The sequence below is a fragment of the Lagopus muta genome, chromosome 22, assembly GCF_023343835.1.
Source record: "Lagopus muta isolate bLagMut1 chromosome 22, bLagMut1 primary, whole genome shotgun sequence".
Lineage (NCBI taxonomy): Eukaryota > Metazoa > Chordata > Aves > Galliformes > Phasianidae > Lagopus > Lagopus muta.
Window position 1 is genome coordinate 5,146,344 of NC_064454.1, and position 20,152 is coordinate 5,166,495.

At 47.6% G+C, this 20,152-nt stretch overlaps 1 protein-coding gene across 3 annotated transcripts in view; it reads right to left on the reverse strand.

Moving 5' to 3' along the window:
* SIK3 (SIK family kinase 3) overlaps positions 1 to 20,152 on the reverse strand; it is a 70,791-nt gene that overhangs the window by 50,338 nt on the left and 301 nt on the right. The window lies entirely within an intron of this gene.

The following is a 20,152-nucleotide window of genomic DNA, read 5'->3' on the forward strand; positions in this document are numbered from 1 at the left end:
CCAAGTCAGCATTTGATTTTCCTTAAAATATTTTTTTTTCTTAAATGGCAGCACAGAGAAGCACTATATATGGAACAGATCACCATGACCACTGCCTCATTCTCATAAAGATCGCAGTCTGTCCCTCTGCCTTGTGCAAGCAGAACCCACCAAACAGAGCACGCCCTGTTTGTCCCTCTCCCAGCGTACTTCAATAGCCCACGTCACTGCAGAATCCAAGAGAAAAACACAATCCCTCCCCAAGCAGCTGGCACAAAGCGTTTTCACACTTGTGCCCACGCAGAGGGCTCCCTGCTACTGCTCCAGTGCCACTCAGGTAAAGGGTGTCATCAAAAGGACAGAGCAAAGCAAACGCTGGAGGAGGTTGGGGCGTACCAATTCTTTTTTGCACACATGCTGTTGTAAATGGAGACTGGAGGTCAATCACACAGATTCCGGGACAGCAATGGGTTTCAGTACTCAGTCTTTTATTTTGCACACCAGATCCGGGGATCTGGCAGCACAGCAGTCAGCTCAGCACTTGTCCCATTTGCACTGTATGCTGCGAGGAGCTCACACTGTATGGGTATCGAATGGCGCGGCCAGGAAAACAAGCTGCTTGCTTTCTAAACCTGGACCATCACAAGACCACCACATAAATGTCAGGCACAGCGCTGCTGCTCGCTTGGTGCTTGCTGGCTGCCATTTGGACACAGCCACAAAGCAAAGCACGCGCAGCGCATTGCTTATTGGAGACTGAGCAGCACCCAGTTGCTCAGGTAACCCGAGCACTGCATGTGCCACACGGCCTGCAAGTAATTAAGCACACCCTACTTGCCAGCACTGCCTGGTTGGAGCAGCAATCTGGATCATTCCAAGGCATCCCTTCCCCACATCTCCTCCTTTGATCATCCTCAGAACAGTAACTGGCATTGAATTGGGGCACTTGCTTCCACCACACTTTTCCATCACTGTAACCAACCTGGAAAGATTTAGCTCACATGCAAAAGTAAAAAAAAAAAGACACCTCCTCACTCATAAGCAAGCATAGGACCTTAAACTTTTGACTTCACACCTAGCTTTGTTCCTGTTTATTCATTGACACGTACTCTGGCTAATGCAATTACAAAATGCAGTATTGCTTCTGAAGTGCACAATCAGAGAAGGTAGGAAGCTGATTTAACAAGCAATTTAATGATCCTGAGCAAGGCAGATTTATGGCAGCCATACAAGAAAGCATGGAAGAAGTGCTGCAATCCAAACAGTACGTTCCTTTGATATCAAGCTTTTATCCAAATATTGACTGCTTGGCCATGGGTAGCTAATTTACAAGTTAACTGAGCTCTTCCACTGTTTTGCATTTTTAGCATGCACTGAAAGCCCAAGGAGTCTGAAACAGCTGCAACATCAGAGAAATTATGATATTAAAGCGAAAAGGAATCCAGAGCTGCATAAAGGTTCCATAATACAAAATCTTTCCATGCAGCTGCAAAGTCATACAGAAGTGCTGTGTAGCTCTCTGCTGAGCACATACTGAACCAATTAAACAAGAGCCTCCTAAGACCCACACAACCTCAGCAGCTATCACATTATAGATCCTTATGTAAGGCACAGTGACGTAAATACAGTCTCCCTTGACACACGGAGGGTGCAAGATGAGCGAGCCTGCAGGAATTTCAGATCACATTTCCGATCTCCTCTATTCATTCATTTGTATCATTCGTGATGACCTTGCTCTCCAGGGACACGCATTACCAGAAGCAGATAAATGAGATTTCTATCAATTTAAGCAAGAAAACAGAGCCACTATCTTGCAAAGCCGACCACTATTTTTCTATTCAAATGCAGATATTTAAAAAAAAAATCTTATTTACCAACTGCAAAGCTGGTAACACCAAACCAGCCTCAGTGCTGGAAGCCAGATAACCCAGAGAGTTTGTATTTCAGCTGTAATCTCTCCTCCTGGGAAGAGAAGATCACGAGAAACACGCAGGCTGTTGAAGAAGCCTTCGAGGCAGCGCGCTGCTCCTCCCTGCCCCCAGTCCTCCCCTTCTAACCTCCACCCTCACAAATCCCAACAAACGTATTTCCACACAGACTAATCTCGGATCCTTTAGACACGTCCAAGTAAATTTCAAACCACGTATCAAAATCCCAACCAGCTAAGATCAAGTAATGGTGCTAAAACAGACCCTCTGCTTATTTCAATTCAGCCCCAGCGCCGTTCAGCCTCGCAGCAGTGCAGGAAGATATCAGCCACCAGGAAGACAACAACTCAGTACGTGCTTCAGTGTTACCTTCTAACCTTATTTTGCTGTATTCCCAAATGCACAGGAGCCAATGTGCTTTTAGCAACCTCGCTGGTGCACGCTTGCATTGGACACAGAGCCTTGCTCTTGGTCAGGATTGCTGCTCCTGCAGCACACAGCGTGCTGTCATCTTTCCAGGAGGATCACTTTCCATGCTGGATTTTTCCCCTCCCAGGTGTCCAACTTGTGAGCAGATGCCAAGTTTAAGAGCAGAAATACAACTTCTCCACCGTGACCAAACCAAACACATTTGGTTTTCTTTTGGAGGCCCAGTGTTTGGAAGTGTCACTTTCAATGGGTCACTCTCACTGTGAGAAGGGCTGAAAGTATGACAAGCCTCCACCCAAGGCAAACGGGATTCAGCAGCAACCTTAAAAAACTGAAGGTTCCTTTTCCCAAGCAAAGTTACACAACCCCACTGCTGCAGAATGCAAGTGCAGCCCATGCACACAGCTAGTTTCACTCAGCTTTGCCTGCAGAGCACAAACCAGATCCATTAGCATAAGCTAACCACTTCCAAATCTGTCAACAAAAACACCTATGTTGCTGCCCCTGCATGAAAGACATCTTACAGAATTTCCTGTGGGTGCAGAAAGGCTCCGACCTCCCCATCAGGCAGCACGGTGAACACAGGAACAGCCCTGCTTGCCAGGCACAGCACTGCTGGAGAGTCCAGAAGGGAGAGGTGAGCGGAGCTGGCACAGCCACAGAGCTCTGTGCTGAGTGGGAGAGCTTTCTGGAGAGAACTTGCCTTTCCAGAAATGATCTTCAGCCACATCGACATGAATCCCTATAAATCAGGTACAGAAGGAAAATGGAGTTTCTATTCCAGTATCCATCACATTCCTTACATGCAACAGCCGCCCCAGGGGAAGCGAGAACTTTTCCCTGCTTATGAAATAGGGTAGAGTCTTCAAGATTAAATACCAGTGACATCTGAGATAGCCGTAACAGGCCAAGGCCGGCACGTGCACCTCCTGAGGTCAGCAGGACCACTGAACCACGTGGCAGGAGGGTTGGAGATTCGTGATCCTTGAGGTCCCTCCCAACCTGGGCCATTCTGTGATTCTGTATGCCACAACCTAAGGATGAAGCCCACACAAACCCAACCTGAGCGCTGACAGCAGCTGTGGAAGCAGAGCAACCAGGCGTGTGGTGGTGGCAGACCTGGCCAGATGGGGATCTGGCACCACAACCCCGATCATCCTTCACCCCTCTCGCTGTGTGGCTTCCCCTGCCCAAGGGAAGTTGGCGAGCAGAGGGTAAACAGTTCTGCTGAGTCCCCATGGGGAAGAAGAAAGAAACAACTTTTCCAACGTCACGTCAATGGAATGTGAGGGAACTCAGCACACACATTGAGGAGGACGGCGTTACGCTCCAACCTGCCTGTGTGCAGCCATGGAAAGCACACAGTTCACTACAAGGTATCTGCGTTCGCACTCAGGATCCCATCTGAGGGTCTGAAGAGATATTCTGGTTTGTTGGAAAGATATGTTAACCGAATGAATCATTTGGTAGGAATGTACAGTCATTCCAATGCAATGGAAAATCTAGAGATTAAAATGTTCAGTCTACGCATCCAGCAGAAAGGTTAGGGTAGCATTTCTTTAAAAAGCATTACTCATCCCTGCTTCAGCCGTACATCAGTGCAGAGGTGTGCAGAAGGGAGGATGAACAGCACCAATTACTTCTATCAGCTGCAGAACAAAACAACCAGGTAAGAGTCAGAGAAAGCATAAAGCAAGATCCAAACCCCCCAGATGTAGGAAACCTGCATAATACAGCCACTTCCTAGCCGTTGAGTCTTGGAATGGATAAGATTTGAGGCAGGTTTTTCAGTTCTGTCCTATTCTCAGTGTATCTAGCAGTAAATTCACACACTTCCTAAAGCTTTAGGAGAAGCTCCCCACCTCAGAGCTCCAAGTGCTACCTGAAATGCTCTATTTATCCAGGGAGAAGAAAAAGAAACAACGCAAGCCCGAGTTGAAAACAGCATAAACTCTGCATTGCATGCATGCTTCCCTAGGCTCCCAAAGCTATACTCAAGAAGTGCAGATACACAGTTACAGATTAGAGTTTATTCAGCAGCTATCTAAACAAACTGCTAATTAACAAAGGGGTTTATGCAAAGGGGGTTCCACAAAGAGCTTTTAAGTTCGCCATTCCAGCTTGATTTGACGATATTTTGCCATTTTATGCACTGCATGGAATGGGAAGCAGCTTGCTGCCTCACATTGGCCATGCTCTCTGCACCATCCTCCTGCAGGCAGTCTGGAAGCCAGGCACTGAGTTCCCCTCAGATGGGAGGTGAGCTGGAACCCCTCCCATGCCACACACCCTTCTCAAACCCCTCAACTGCCTTCAGGTCTGTTGAAAAGCAGTGCAACGAGGAGCATATGGATAGATCCAAAGATACTCTGATTCCCTACAGAATGCCAGCATATATATTGCTGTAATTAGCCTCTAGCACAGTCGCAAAATTTGTTTCTGAAAAGCCTTTGAGCGAACAGATTTGGTTATATAAAGCTCAGACCCTTCCTCTTTTGCATGAGCTGATAGCCTTATTGGCGACTGGCATTTGCTATTAAAACATCATTCCCTGCACAGACAAATACACAACCAAACAGAACAGCTTCCCTGTCCAACAGTCTGCTGGTGGTGTTGTAGAACTGGGCACTGTGTCCACATCTGCAAAGAACACACGGGATCAGAACCACCTTGCAATGCCAAGTGAGGGCCATAGCAGCCTGCAGGCCGCTGGCCCAGGGAGCAGAGTCAGCGCGAGGGGTCCGACGTGAGGCAGCAATGCAACACCCCAACTCTCACCATCAGTGATGCTGCTGCAACACATCCTACTTCCAAGAGGACAGCAAGTCACTCGGCATACCTCACCAACCAAACAGAAAAGGTTCACTACGTTACCGAGAACTTTTAAATAACTGCAGGTTACCACTCAACGCTCTATCTTTTATCTAAACAAAATGTTGCAGGACTAGGCTTGTTTTAGGCACCTACGCCCTGGGAGCTTCTGCTCCTGATAGCAAGCATTTGGTTCTGTACGACTCTCTGAGAGATCACCTGGCTTCCCCTTCTCTACCTTTTATGAATCTGAAAGAACAAAAAGATGTTCTGTCTTGGGAGCTGCGCTTCACATTCTGGTTTCTTTACTTGTAAACACATAACAGGATTCTCCCCCACCCCCAAGGTTCTGATAAACCTCTTGCGGTTGAAGCTTTACTGGAAGCCATGCTTCCTAACTTGCTAGTTTTTCATAATACTCTTTCATTAAGCAATTTAGATACGTAAGAACTGAGTTTGACGTGAAGCTTCTCAATGCTGAGGTCAAAACACAACTGGTCCTCTGTCAGCTCGTGGCTCCCAGTAACCACCTCAGCTTCTGGAAAAAGCTGCCTGACACCCAACTCCCTCAACCACCCGAAGGAGGCCAAACTAACACACATTTTCCTTGCAGAAGGCTGGTAAACAGTGGATTAATACACTAAGCTGTAGTAACTCAACTGCTTGTCAAGCCCTGGAAATAAGCAGAGTGCCCTTCTACCCTAAGAGCAATAGGTGAAGCAGACAGACCGAGTGCAGCAACCACAGTGCCAGTGAAATACTGTTAGCTATCCAACCTCACTCCCAAATTATTCCTCAGAAACTTGTTGGCTTCTCAGTAAGACAGCAGCTCTGGATGTGCTTTATCCAACAATTCTCAACACAAAATACATAAACAGTCCCTGGAGCACAGATGGAAACTGATGCCTCTCCCCTCCCAGGGGAGTTCCCTCATCACTAGGCTACAAAATCATGTTCCCTCTTGCTTTCGGTCTTTGATGATACAAATCTTACGTTCCTTCCTACACAGCACCCCAGTTTCAACAGGAGAGGCAGTGCATCCCCTCCCTCATTAGCCTGCAGTGCAGCAGTTTGGGCACTCTCAGAAGATGGATTTGTGGCCCCAGTGAGACAGCTCACCTCGTTGCCCCACCAGCATCATCTCGCAGCTCCCTTCTCTCCCTGCTGGCATTGGTGTTTGCCTCAGGGCCAGCTCACCCACCATGGGCAGACTCCAGGCTGGAGCAGACACCACAAGCACTCACCTGCCCCAGGTACAGGTTTGCCCCTCTCTTGGGAGCAGGATGCTGAGCAAAGCTGTTCAACAGCAGAAGTTGAGTTTCTCCTCCTTGTAAGAAATCAAAATTGCACAACAGCATTTTGCTTTGAGAGACTCAGGAGAAGAAAGCATTAAAGGCCAGATTTACTCTTCTCTTAACCAACAAGCAAATGAGGAATTAAAAAAAAAACAGGTTTATTGAGACATGCTGTCTTATTTATGAAGCTTTAAGATTTAAGCCAAAATATTTGGAGCACGATGAAATTCCATCTGCCTCACACCACCACTTCCATCTCTCTCCAAAACAAGCACCCTAATGCAATCAGGAGGTCTGCATGCAGCAAGCACACGCTGTCACTCACGCTGCTGCTGCTCAAGGTGCAACTGACTGAGATCCCACCCCACTGCTCTGCTGCTCGCCCAGCACCAGAAGCAGAACATTCCATTGTTGTTTTGTTTTTTAAGTGAAGCCCAAAGGACCCAGGGATACTCTGCTCAGCAGCTCCAGCCCAGGCTGCAACCTGGGTTTTCACGCACCTCATCAAAGATCACCCAAGAAGGAGGCTGTGACTCGGCAGCTTTACAAGCTACAGGAGCATTCCCATAGCTTACAACATCTGGAACTCCTCAGGTTTCCATTAATGCAGGAGAAAGCCACCAGCCTTACAGTAAACCGTGCAGCACGCTGTCACTCAGAGCTGCCCGCCAGCAAATTTCTCCTGGGCTACTGCTTTAATGAAGTTATCTGTGAGCTGGCCTCCAGAACCATTCAGCCTGTCAGGATGAGGCACTTCTCCAGCACATTTCCTTCTATCTAATTTAGAGGTGGGGGGAATGAAGATAACCCAAAATTGGCAAGATGAATACAATAAGAAGCTGAGGGATTTAGGAGCTCTCTAGAGCAGTAAGTAGCTTTCCCTCCCTAAGTTTTTGAGCCTATAGCTCTGTTATCTGTGGAAAAATTCATACATTAGAGCCAAAGAAACCTAACTGAAGATAAATCATTAAGTAGGCACAGTGAGCTCAGCAGCCCCAAGTTCAGCCATCAGAGCAGCTGGGTGACACAAAGGGCAGCTCAACAGGCAGAGATGGGCCCCGACTGCAGGGATGGGGCACTGTGGGGCCAGCCCTGGCAGCTGGGCTCCTCGCACAGAACAGCTGTGCAAGCACAGCTCTGGCCATGCAGCAGTAAGTTCCCAGGATAAGCTGAGGCAATCTGGAAAAGAGAAGGACAAGGCTCATCAGCTTAGACAAATATTGGTATGGGCCACTGCCTGAATGAAATATTTATCACTGCAGTAAGTGCCTTCCAAGGCACCCTGTTGAATCGCTTTCCCTCTAGCTACTACACAGCCCCACGTGGAGTGCAGCAGGGCCACCTTACAAGGACCACCAGCAAATCACACACTGACACCTATTTCCTATTATTGGAGGTCATCAGCTTCGGCAAAAGGCTTATAAAGTTTCATTTACAGGAAAAAAGTTAACACTCACCTCTAGACCTTAAAAGTAACCATTCTTGACAACACAGTCCCAGAGTTTTCCTTATACCTGTTCCTAAGACAAGAGTCAAACCCTTACACTGGATCCACAGAAAGCATATTTTGAAGTTCAAGCTGTTTCCACTTACAACACGTGCTCAGCATCAAGTCTTTGTAAAACACGACTACTCAAGTGTGCTGAAACAGAAGCAGGTTGGACATCACCCATCACACCACAGCAAACCTGAGTCCTTCAAAAGGAGATGGAAAGTGAAACAACGGTGTAAGGATAGGGAAGGAGGGCAAGAGAGGTGACCAAGAAGGACATCAGTGTCTCCTAAATAAAATTAATCAAAGCAGTAATGCTTCCACTCAGCTATTACATCTTGCTGGTTGGCAATTTGAAAGCTGAAGCCAATGCAGCAGCGGCGCAGATGACACTGACAGCAGGCACTGCCACCCATCCCCTGCATTGCCTGCAGCGAGGACTCCAACAAACTCTTCTCCACAGCCATGAAACAAAGGACACATTTTCTAAAACTACTTCAGTGGTTTCAGAGCATTTCTCCAACGACTTCTAATTACACTTCTAATTTGCTTTTTATCAGGTGTGGATCTCAAGTGCATCACAGGTGCGCACGGCAGCATGCTGAAAGACAGAATTCCAACCTACGTGAATTTCTGTATCACAGCTGCACAGAGCAAGCAAGAGCTTACAGGAACTTTGGCTGCAATTCTTACTAAAATGAAGTCTCAGCCTGCCTCTCGTGCAGTCTCTCTCACAGTTAGGCTTGCTGCCCTGGATAACCAGAAACCTTCCAGGGCAGAGGAGGAAGGGAAGTGTGGGCAGTCTGACTCCATAGGCACGAGCAGGCATCCATCACGGAGCGAGTGACTCAAAGGCTGACTTGTGGCCGTGCCAGCAAACAAGTGCACTCTTACACCAGGCGTCTTCTCAGAAGTTACTCAAAAGCTGGCAGCCAACTGCCTCCTAAAAAACAAACTGCTGACGTCTGAAGTTATCATCTTGTTGGTCATTCATGCTCGCACCGAGGGCCCACAGAGCTCTGCACGGCTCCGTCAGCCAGCAGCAGCCACCCAGATGCAGATGGCTCCTGCCTTTCAAATTGCATTTTCTGGGGTTGAGCTGTCTTCAACAGTTTGCTTTTCTTCATCGCCACAGTCCTCAAACTCTAAAGAAGAAAATCTGTAGCTGATCTTGCAATTCCTAGGCTGCTTCCACTGCTCCTGTGCCATTTCTATGATGGTCTCTGTTCAACTCTCCCACCCTCTCTGCCCTGCACCCTGCAGGAGGCCACAGCATTCCCCTGCTGATAGGGCAGTGCTGAAAGGGGAAAAGATGTGCATCCAGGGATGCCCCTGGACAAAAATCAAGCCCAAGTTGTGCTGCTGCTTCACATAGTCCTCCAGCCTCGCTTTCCTCAATGAAGACAGGTTGCCAACCAAGAACTGCGCTCTGGGATTAGCCAATGTTTATGAAGTACTTTAAAGATTAAAAGTGTCACCTATGTGCTAAATATTTCTCTGGCACTATCAGCTTGAACAGCAACCGAGTATCTTGTATCTGCTCCTGCTGATCTTGAGCTGGTTGCCAGAGGTGTCAGTCAGCCTGACTTCCAAACCACTGCACTTGGCATCGCTCCTCAGAGCATTTCTAGGCACATCACAGCACAGAACTGGGGAACTCGTTGATAAATGGTAACTTTTTGCCTTTGATCCCACATAGCCCAAGTTCCTTTTCCAGTTCACCTGCGTGGAGACCTTCCTAGCAGCACTGTCACACCTGGAGCAAGCTGTAAGCGTTCCACTGAAGTGCTCACCATGTGCCATTCATTCGCCTTGAGTCGCCTTCCTCCACCTCCACCTCTCCTCAGATCACTGCACCATCTGTAAGTTGGTAAACACACAAAGCACACAAACATCCCACTCTTCCCTTTGGCCCACAGGTTTTAAATAGCACCAACAGAATCGAGTAATTGTTATCAAGTGGTGAGAAAATGAGACACTTGGTCCCAGAAGTTTACACTGCATTGGTGACAGAAGAAAACCTAAAGCTGGACATTGCTCAATTCGTATAACCACCAGCTACTCCAAAAGCACTGCTGTCAACAGCAAGTCTCTGCACTGAATTGTGTGGACATTCGGCTTACAATCTGCCAACAAGGGGCAAGGGAACGCTGATACCCAGGCACAGGCACCCAGAGCCCAAGGACAGAGGAGCCCATTGCAAACACAAACACGATCCAAAGCCAAAACAGTGTCCCACAAGGCTTTCTACCCAGCAGCAGAGCCAGAAAACCACTGGCTTCTTAACACTTTGTAGCAACACAGGAACAACAGAACCAAAAAAAGAAAGATTGGGTTCTCACAGCAATGGTCATCAATCAGCTCCTCTGCAGCCTGGAGGGCACCTCGGGGAGGAACCATGGCTGCAGCACAGCCACAGCAAGAGGCAGCCCAGAGGCAAAACACTGCTTTTCCCACAGGTTTCTAACGGTTTCACGAGTGACAGCAGCACTGCTTACAAGGCTGAGCCCCAGCCATGCTATCTAAGGAGGTGCCCTTGCTCTGGATAACATCAGTAAGGTTTATTTCCCAATGTTTTGCACAGGGTTTTTGGAATGCGTTCAAGTCAGTGTGGTTGACAGCTGCCTCATATCAGGTGACTCACTGAAGCCACACATCATAAATTGCTCTTACTCAAGCCATGAATTAGCATGGCAGGTTGGTAAAGGAGTCTGAAAACCCTCTGCTGAAGACGCAGCTAAGCCAAATAAGCCCTTCCAATAACACATGCCATTCTTGCAGAGCCACTCGTACCCTTTTCTGCACAAAGCCAAACTGAAACCAAAGGACCAAACCAAGCTGCAGCTTGGAACTGCAGTTCAAGATCTCAAAGATATACAAAACAGGAAAAAAAAAAAAATCTATCAAAAAAGAGTAGCATTCTTAATTGCTATTTTAATTGCAAGATCTTCCCACTCTAATAAACTCAACATTTTACATGCTGGAGATTGGCTCTGATGCCCAGCTGAGTTTTACACTGGTGAGAAGACAGACACCACCAGGGGTTTTGCAAAGAGAAGCCTTTCTTCAGGGATCCAGTAAGGAAAACTCATCCACGGAGCCCAGATCGCCTTCCCCTCCAACTTGATATTATCTGAATTAGGAGGACAGGAAGCAAGCTTTGTTTCAGGCAACAACAGTCTTATCACAAGCACTAATGCAACAGGTTTTCGAGTTTCAAGATCTACATGTGGCAGAACAAAAACCTTTTGGCTGTTTACCTGGGAGATACGCAAGCTGCTCTAACATAGCCTGCCTGGGTGGCTCTGCACAGCACCTCTTGTTTGGACAAGCACGTTCAGCGGGTGACGATTTGAATTCTGACTCACTCCAACATGCCGGGGCACCCGACTGCACCGAAGCCCGAAGTGCTGACTCGGGGTTTGTGATGCAAATCCGGCAGGAAGCGGCGTTTCCCCGCTGGGACAAACTGCCCTGGTCACCGGGACGCTGCACTGAGTGGCACAATGTGCACAAAGCACGCAGCCACACAGAGCTGTTCCAGCCATGTGCTACCATTTAATGCCTGATTTTTTTTCAATCAGACTCTGGCAGTTGTGAGCAAACTGTTGTTATCTCGTACCATTTGTGGATGGACAGCAGGGCAATCACAAGGAACTTGCACAGCACTAACAGATACTGGTCAGAGAACATAAGCACCGAAGATTTAGGCACTGAATCAGGAATTTCTCTGCCTCTGACAGAACTTTCACCAATTCATTCAGCAGCAAGCATGAACTACAGACCTTCCCCAAAATGAAAATACATAACAGACTCACATCATCCCGGAAAGCGATGCAGTGTCAGTGCAACGCCGTGGGCTGCTCAGAGATCCAAGGAGCCCAAGAATTGAACAGCTAAGCTGTGCCCTGGCCTACAAAGTAGCCTCACAACCGTTCTGTTATTTAGAAGCTATTATCAAGGAAAAGTAAACAATCTGTTGGGCATTTAGAAAACATTCCAGTCCGCTGCAGTCATTAAAAGGCAGCCAGGTGCTGTGCTGAGCTAGGAACCAAATCAGCAGAACTTGCTCTTATTCCCTAGTGCCAAATCCCCAAGATCACTGCCACCTTACCAACCCCTTCCACTGAAGGCAGCTCTCTGGCCCAGGACTTGCTCAGGGACTCACATTTCTAAGCGCAGTGTTTGCAGCTTACGTGGTTGTTTTGGAGAAAATGCTGAAACAACACAGGTTTTTTCTAAGCTTTGATCTACAACACAAAACACGGCTCTGCTCAGAGCAAGGCATGGGGAAGAAACTCAGGTTTTCCAGGTCTCTGAAAAACCAAAGGGAAAAACATTCCAACCACTCCTATAATTCAGCACTGCGTTCCATCCTTGCCTGACAGGAGGTGAAGCCCCAAATCTCACAGAACAGCTCAACCATCACAGCTGCCTCTGAGCTGCCATAGAGGAAGCAGCTCAAACCCAGCTGTCAGTGCTGTGTGAAAGCAGTGCTTCAGTTCTGCCAGCCATACCAAACCGGGACCAGCAGCACAAACAACACAGAGCAGAGATCAGGGCCCACATCCACCCAACGACTCAAACTGCAGATGTGCTCCCTGAGTGGGAAAATACCCACAGTCAGTCCTCACTCATCTTTTTACTGTGTGATGCAAGTACCAGCTTGGCTGAGAAAGTATTTGTATCTGGTTCTGACTAAGCATAGGCTTCCCCGTGCAACTCAGCAGCCATGGGGTGCATGCTGTCCCAGCACCCACACAGCAACAAACCCTGCAGACAGTGACTGAGGTTTCCTTCTCCTCCACCAGCACTGTGTCCTGATTCTTATACTATAAAACAGCTGAAGTAACCAACACAAAGGAAAACTCTTTGGGTTTTTGGTTGTGTTTTTGGTCTGTTTTTTGTTTTGTTTTGTTTTTTAAACCATCTTACACTTTCCAAAGCAGCTCAGGTGAAAAGCAACCACACTGGAAGCCAAATGTCAAAATCACCATATACAGAATGAATGAGAATATTTTCATTGGTTTCCAGTGAGACTGTAATGAAAACAAATGCTTGTTATACAACTGACAACCCTCTCACTGTGTCAAAACAAGATGCAAGAACATCAATGGGCTCTGTGCACCAAGATGATATTCCTTCACGGTTACTGGATAAGGAGTCTATTTGTTTAACAATATAATGCTTTTTTTCCCCAGTAGCACTAACTGTGGCACAAGGGGAAGTCCGACAACCTCAAAAAACTGCTGAGGCCAGCTGTTGGCAGCCCCAGGGACACAGGAGATAGACAGGAGCTCTGCACAGAACACCACTGTCCCCCAGGCACCTGACAGCCTGCTGTCAGCCAGCAGCACACCACCCTTCCCACTTACAGGCATGGCAGAGGTCAGAGAGCCTAAGCATATAGGTGGCAAGAGGCACTTTTTCAATCTGTTCCCTCCCATTCAGAAGAACGTGACCCATCTGCCATGGATCCACGCACCCTGCCTGCCCTCAGAAGCAGCCACAGCCCAGCAAGGGGACCTGCAGGCCAGCACCAGGCATAGGGCCTGGTGTGAACATCACCTTCCATCCCACACGCAGCAGCTGGCTGCAAATTAGGACACCTCCACAATCCAGCACGCTATCAGATCAGACTTCACATGGTTACATTGAAGGAATAAGTTGATGAGTTCTAAGTCCATTAAAAAGACTTAGATCTTGTCAAAAGCTACAATTAGAAGAAGATCAGCTCCCATCCTACTGCCCTTGGCTGCTAGCATGATGCCAGGGGGCTTGAACTAGACTGACCTGATCCCTGGGAGCACCCACAGCTGCATGCAGAGCCCAAGCACAGAGCGAAGGCAGGAGCACAGCTGAACAGCAGCACTGCGTGCAGGCAGGCTGCCCAGCTCCTCTGCCAGTAGTGCCCATGGGTCCCTCACACACCTCTACAGATACTCCCCACAGATTGCTGTACACACATTCTGTGCAGGAAACAAGGTGCACAAGAAGCAGCGTGGCTGAAAGTTAACCAAAGGGAGCACAGACTGAGGGGGAGCTGTCTAGAAAAGGAGAAACCTTACAACAGTTTGTCTTGTGAGTTTGTTTCTTCACGTTTCCTTCAGCAGAATTCCACGTGCCCTTTCCTAGCCATGAAAGCACTTCACTGAGTCCATTTCATCAAAACTACTTCCACCATATTTTAAAAATCTCTGCAAGGAGAAGCATTGGTTTGCTTAAAGGCAGCAGATATCCCCAACTTCAAAATGCAGCTTTTATTTGACATGCTTTTTGATGCAGCCTCGTGCTCTCCTTCATTCCCAGCATCAACCACGCAATCTCCTAACAGATCTCCAGCAGCCACCCCAAGCCTGGCTCTGCCAAACTGCAGCAGCTCCGCTCCAGCCGCAGTCACACAGAAGCCCTACAGAGAAACCTCTTCTGAAGGATCTTAGAAACTGGGCAATTAATGTAACGGAATCGCATCTGATATTCTAAGCTGAAGGCAGAGCTTCCAATTTCTAAGCCATACAGCAAAGCAACAAGCACCAAGGAGCTACTGAACGATGATGAAACCCATTACATGTGACTGTCAATAAAGACATCACCTGTGTTACACAAGAGAAGAACAAAGGCCAGTCACCTCACAGCACAAAGCAGTCATTTTGCACAACGCAACGTTTTATGACCTTCATACACTCCAACAAAATCAACATTCACATCAATACCTCTGATTTCATACCAAACTTGCAGTGACCCAAAGCTTTCAGGAGGAAAGTCTGTGCTCTGGCCTTGGGCACAAGATGACCAGGTTGTATCAATAACCAAAGCACAGAGCTCAGCCTGCTTCCCAGTCAGCTGGGCACTACCCAAGGAGGCCTGCCAGTCACCACAAACCTACTCACAGTGGGCAAGAATGAAGCCTTTTTTTCCTACTTCTTCAACATTATGGCATCCCTGAACCTGAACTGCATCTAGTCAAACTGCTGACATTCCCAGTCCTGGACCACGAGGCTGCTGGGACAACCAGAAGCAACAGCAGTGTTTCAGAGTCATCAGCATGTCTACATCTACCAAACACTTCAAGCAGTTGCACTCAGTGATCCATGTAGGTCCCTTCCAACTTGGGATATTCCATGATTCTGAGATGTTGGGATGTCACAGAACCTCACGGGAGAGCTGGTGGCTGTCAGTAAGACCCGCCTTGGTTCAGATGCGCGCAGCCCAAACATCTGCTGTCCCCCAAATGCTGCTGACTGGTGAAGCCGAGCTCAGCTCATCTCCCCCCACACACACAGCCAAATGCTGGGCTATTTTTGGGCGCAGCATGTCAGTTCCAGTGGGTGTGGGAGTTTGTTTGTGTGGGTTTGTATGATTCGACTACTTTGAAACTTGGCTGAAGCCACATAATTCTCTTTTTATGGAACCCCCTTTGATGGCCATTTAACAGAGGGTGAGGTTTAGCCTCAACTGCAGAGACTCGGGGTCAGAATTACTAGAAAAGAGATGCATAATGACTAACAGTGAATCAGTCTTCAGCGGTTTCTTCATTTAAGTGTTAATGCAGCATAATAAACCCCTGGACTAAGATCAGCAGGAAGGCCCTGTCTGCAATAAGTGAGTTAGACCTGCACAGGCTCCAAAGGGACACTCGATCCTATTTAACCCTTGGTTGTACCACCAGTGCCACGCAGACAGCAGGACTGACACCTGACAGAGGACAGCACGGCTCCCCTTGGGATGGAAGAATTCACACACGTTTCTCTTCAGCCAGGAGGAATTTCAATTGCCAATTTTAGCCTCTACTACCCTGTCAGCCTTGGAGCACCTGCCTAAAGCTTGACTTTTGTGGTGGGGCAGGAAACTATCTTGGTACAATTATTCTAACAGGAGCAAGAAGGAGCATGCTACATGTGCTGGTGTGTTTTATGGTAATTGTACAAGGCTGATATCTAACACAATGAAAGTATGCAGAGGGGAGGAAGGTGTTGAGTTGCTGCTTATCTTTGAAAACATCCAATGCCCAAGGAGTCCAGGTCCTGAGCAGCACACTGTGATTTCTGTATTTTCTTCTAACAAGATTCCTCCTTCAAACACAAATGAGAACATCTAATTCATCCTCCACGTCATTCACAAAACCTTTGCAAGACACCTACTGAGAAAAGAGACACCAATCCATTTTTATGTCATGGCTGCTCCTCTTCCCACCCCCGTTCAGCAGCAGTTCTCTCCCTCCCAGGGGCTATTTCTGTCCCTGCCCCGGGGTACCAAGCTCCATCCACGGGCATTCATCTGCTCCTGCAGCTCAGCAGCAGATCCAGAGCTTCACAACAACAAACGTTTGGGAGGAAGAGCTCCAGTGCAGAAAGTGGGAGGCTGCAGCACTGAAGAGATACCAGACACATAAGCCCCCTCAGCCCCCAATTAAGCTACCACTGACACAGCAGCAAAGTCCTAATTACCTTTCCTGGTCATGCTGCTCCCTCAGCAGAGAAGGCTGAACGCAGGGCAGGTTCTGTGGCCGTTTGCTCAGCCTGCAGGAGCAGTGCTGCTGGTAGCTGGTATCCGTCTGCACTGCTGCACTGTTACACTCATCAAGAAGAATCCTGGTCTCAAATTTAACCATGCTCTCACATTAATCTCTTGGTAACCATATGTTATTTCCTACAGCAAGAAAAATGTTTTAATGAAACATGTAATGTCTCTATTTCGGCTTGTAGTTGATACAGTTAATACCTCTGTGGGGTTTAATAAATATTCTCCGTTATCCCCACTGCAGCAACTATGCTCAGCCTAAGACCATTTCTGGCTCTTAGGCTTTTACTAAACCTCTCCACTAAATGAGAACTAAAACACAACTCTCTTGCAGCATACAAACGATGAGAACAAAAGGCCATGTGAGCAGTATTATAATAGATGCCGGAGGAATTAGTAATTACAGCTATTGGCTTTTCTTATGGCCAAGAGAAATAAGAAGCAGGGCAGACAATGCACCAACAAATACCAAAAAAGCAGAGGAAAACAACTGAAAAAGGTCACCTTACAAGGCCTTCGAGTGGCTCATAATGAAACAAACAGCACCAGTGTGAAATAATTCCCCTCTGACACGACAAGAAAGGACCACAGCGTAGGGGTGCACAGACTGCTTGGACTATCATGCTCTGAACACTGATGATCTGTGGTTATCCCGTAGTCACATGCCTTGGTGCTGCATGCCAAAGGTAGGGAAGAGCAGGAGAACAAGCAGCAGCCAAGACTTTTCCAGTGACAGCAGCTCTGCACTCATCTCAAGGAAACAAATCCAGACAAACCAAGGCGGCTTCTCAAGGCTCCCACATACAGCACATCAGTCAGGGCCAAACTCCTTCCAGAGCCTCAAAACCTAACCATCACAGCCGGATTTTAGCCTGCTTTTAAGTGTCACGGTGCCCACCTCCAAGAACTCTGCACCAGATTTTTACCATTGGCTCTCAATTCTTCTGAAACCACAGACACGAAGCCAGTTCTTTCAGAAGGGACCATCCTGCCCTGGCTAAAGCACAGACGTCTCCTACCTCCAAGAAAGGCTCAGCTTCTTAAAAAGAGGAAAAAAAACAACAACTCAGGTCAGAGGAAGTAAAAAAAATAAGCAGACTGTGAGCTTGCAAGAAGGTAAGGCTGGACAGCAAGAAGGTTGCAGGGCTTGGGAAGTTGCCACATTCTTTCAGGGTTGTGAGCTCTGATGTCCATTGCATTCCAGCCACGCACAATGCCCTGAAGAAGAGATGCAGCAAGATATCCTGCAGGTGCCCAACTAATCCCAGTCAGAGAAACCAGTCCTAGTTCCTTCCCAGCTATCAGAATTGGGCTCCTACAGAGTCCAGACTCTAACTCTGCATAACTGGGGACTGAACATAAATTGCTGGCTTGGTTAACACAAATTGTCAACTGTTCCTTTCTATTTCATTAGTTCCAGCAAATACAATTATGAATACAGGCCTCCTGCCCTTTAGGATGATTAACATTCCCTTTCCTTAACGTCCCCAACACTGCTGACCCACATTCAACTTGTGAAATCCAGTTACATGTAAACTGCAATGCTCTGTGTCAGCAAGATGTGCCAGACCACCAGAGCCAGGAGCACAGCACAAGCTCTGCTCCTTTCTGGAAATAAATGCAGTTCTTTAACTACAAAACAGCCAAGACGACCCAGTCCTTTAGCATAAGAATGGACACCAAATCCTTCTTTGCTTTACTTTTTTAGGTAAAAGGGGACACAAGCCAGGAATGCTCAGCTGTTATCTTCAGATGTCACATCAAAGTCCACTTGACCTGGCAAACATCCATAGGAAAGGAAAACAGATTCCCAATCCTTATCAATAGCAGGCTACCTTTTAAATTCATGAGCAGCAATGAATACAAGCCTCCCAAGTTATTAATTTCACCTTCAAAGTCACCTACAAAGACAGGGCACGCTATTTCTCAAGTGAGCACAGATATTCATACTGGAATTCCTTTTGAAACAGAAGAGCCTGGTTCCCAAGGAGCAGCCATGATGAGCAAACCAGCTTTTCTCTAAGAGAACGTGACATGGGGTCAAGTTTGTGCAGGGATTTGATGGCTATATTTGAACGCTGCTTGATTCTTCTATGCAACTACTACTGGAAGAAATCATCTCTGGAAGGGGTTGCCAGCACACTCACCAATTGTACTACATTTGTGTAGTATGTTCAAAGGATTCTTTCAGATCACAAATGGAACCATTTTACCAAGCTTTTACTTTCTTCTAAGTCACTTCCATTAAGCCAATCCGTTCCAAGCTTTACTGGGATGAAACCAACCTCTTAGTGGCTGTTTTCTACTCCCACTGCTATTTCAAAAAATACTTCCCATCCAGATTCACCCTTTTCAGGGTATTTTACATCAGTACCTCCCTTCTAACCTCAAGAATCCCAGAGCTTGAAGCAAATAACTCTCCCCTCCTTCCTCACTCCTCTCCTGGAGTCGGCAATGACAGCGCCTGCAGAGAAGGAGAACTACTGAAATAACAGCACTGGGGATTTGCAGGCAAAAAGAGCCCATTTGCTTGGCAGGGTGGGATTTTAAAGGAAACCTGACCTCAGAGTTAAGAAAGCTTCCAGGTCAAGTTTCAGCTCCTAGCTGTTCCACATCAGCCTTCCCAGCCCTGCCACTCACACAGCCAACAGATCCCAGCTGTTCTCAACACAGGTATTTCCCTCAGCATGACTGCCTTCAGAGGGACTTCATCTCCTCCACTCAGCTGAGGTGAATTTCAAGGCACACAAAGCACGCCTCAGGAGCAGCTCCCACTCCAGCAGGCTCACTCACAGGTGACAGCAGCAACTGCACCTACATCCCACCCTGAGAACAGCTGTGCTGCTTCCTAAAGCAAACAAACCACCTTCCCTAGCTTCAGAGCTGCAGGCACCAGTAAGCTGCTGTTTAGCAGAGCTTCTTCACAGCTGGCCATTCCATCTTGTTCAATCATTCATAAATAAAGCACGGGAGTTAACATCAGTCCTGTCTGTTCTGAACGCAGCTTCCTAAGGTTGTGGATGTTTTGCCATTCTTCAGGGAAAAAAAAAAGAAAAAGCAACCGAATGCAAGAGTGCCTCTGCTTCAGTATTGTGCAAACTTTGAGTTAACATCACCCAAGAGAAGCCTCGACTCAACAAGAAGGGCTGAATACATCAATGTTCCTTGCAGCCAAAGGATTGATCTCTGCTTAGGAGGAGAAGCCTTCTGCGTTCGAAGCATCCAAGCTGCTACCACTGCTTCTAGTAGGGAAACTCAGCATCACCATGGGAAAAAAGTGACTGAGCCCTGTGCAAGGGCAACAGTAGCTGAACTGCGGGTTAAATTGTAGCATGTAACATTTGAAACTGACATCAGTTTATGCAACACACGCAAAGCTATCCCAGTTCTGAATAGAAAGCTCCAGTAGATGTTTAGCAACTGATTTCTAAACAGCCCCTGCAATGAGTTTCACGCAGTTACCTGGGAAAAAGACAGATAAATCATCAACAAAGCAACCCCACGTTGAAACGGCTCCATAAATCAGAACGTAACTCCCAAAATTCAGACGGCGACTCACGCATGACAGCTACAGCCCTCCTCACGACCCCAAGCCGCTAACGCAGAAGCAGGACAGCATCGCGACCGAGCTCTCCGGGCTGCGCTTCGAGCCGCCCGCACCGCACCGCAGTTCTTATCCCCCGCCGGGCTCCATCGGC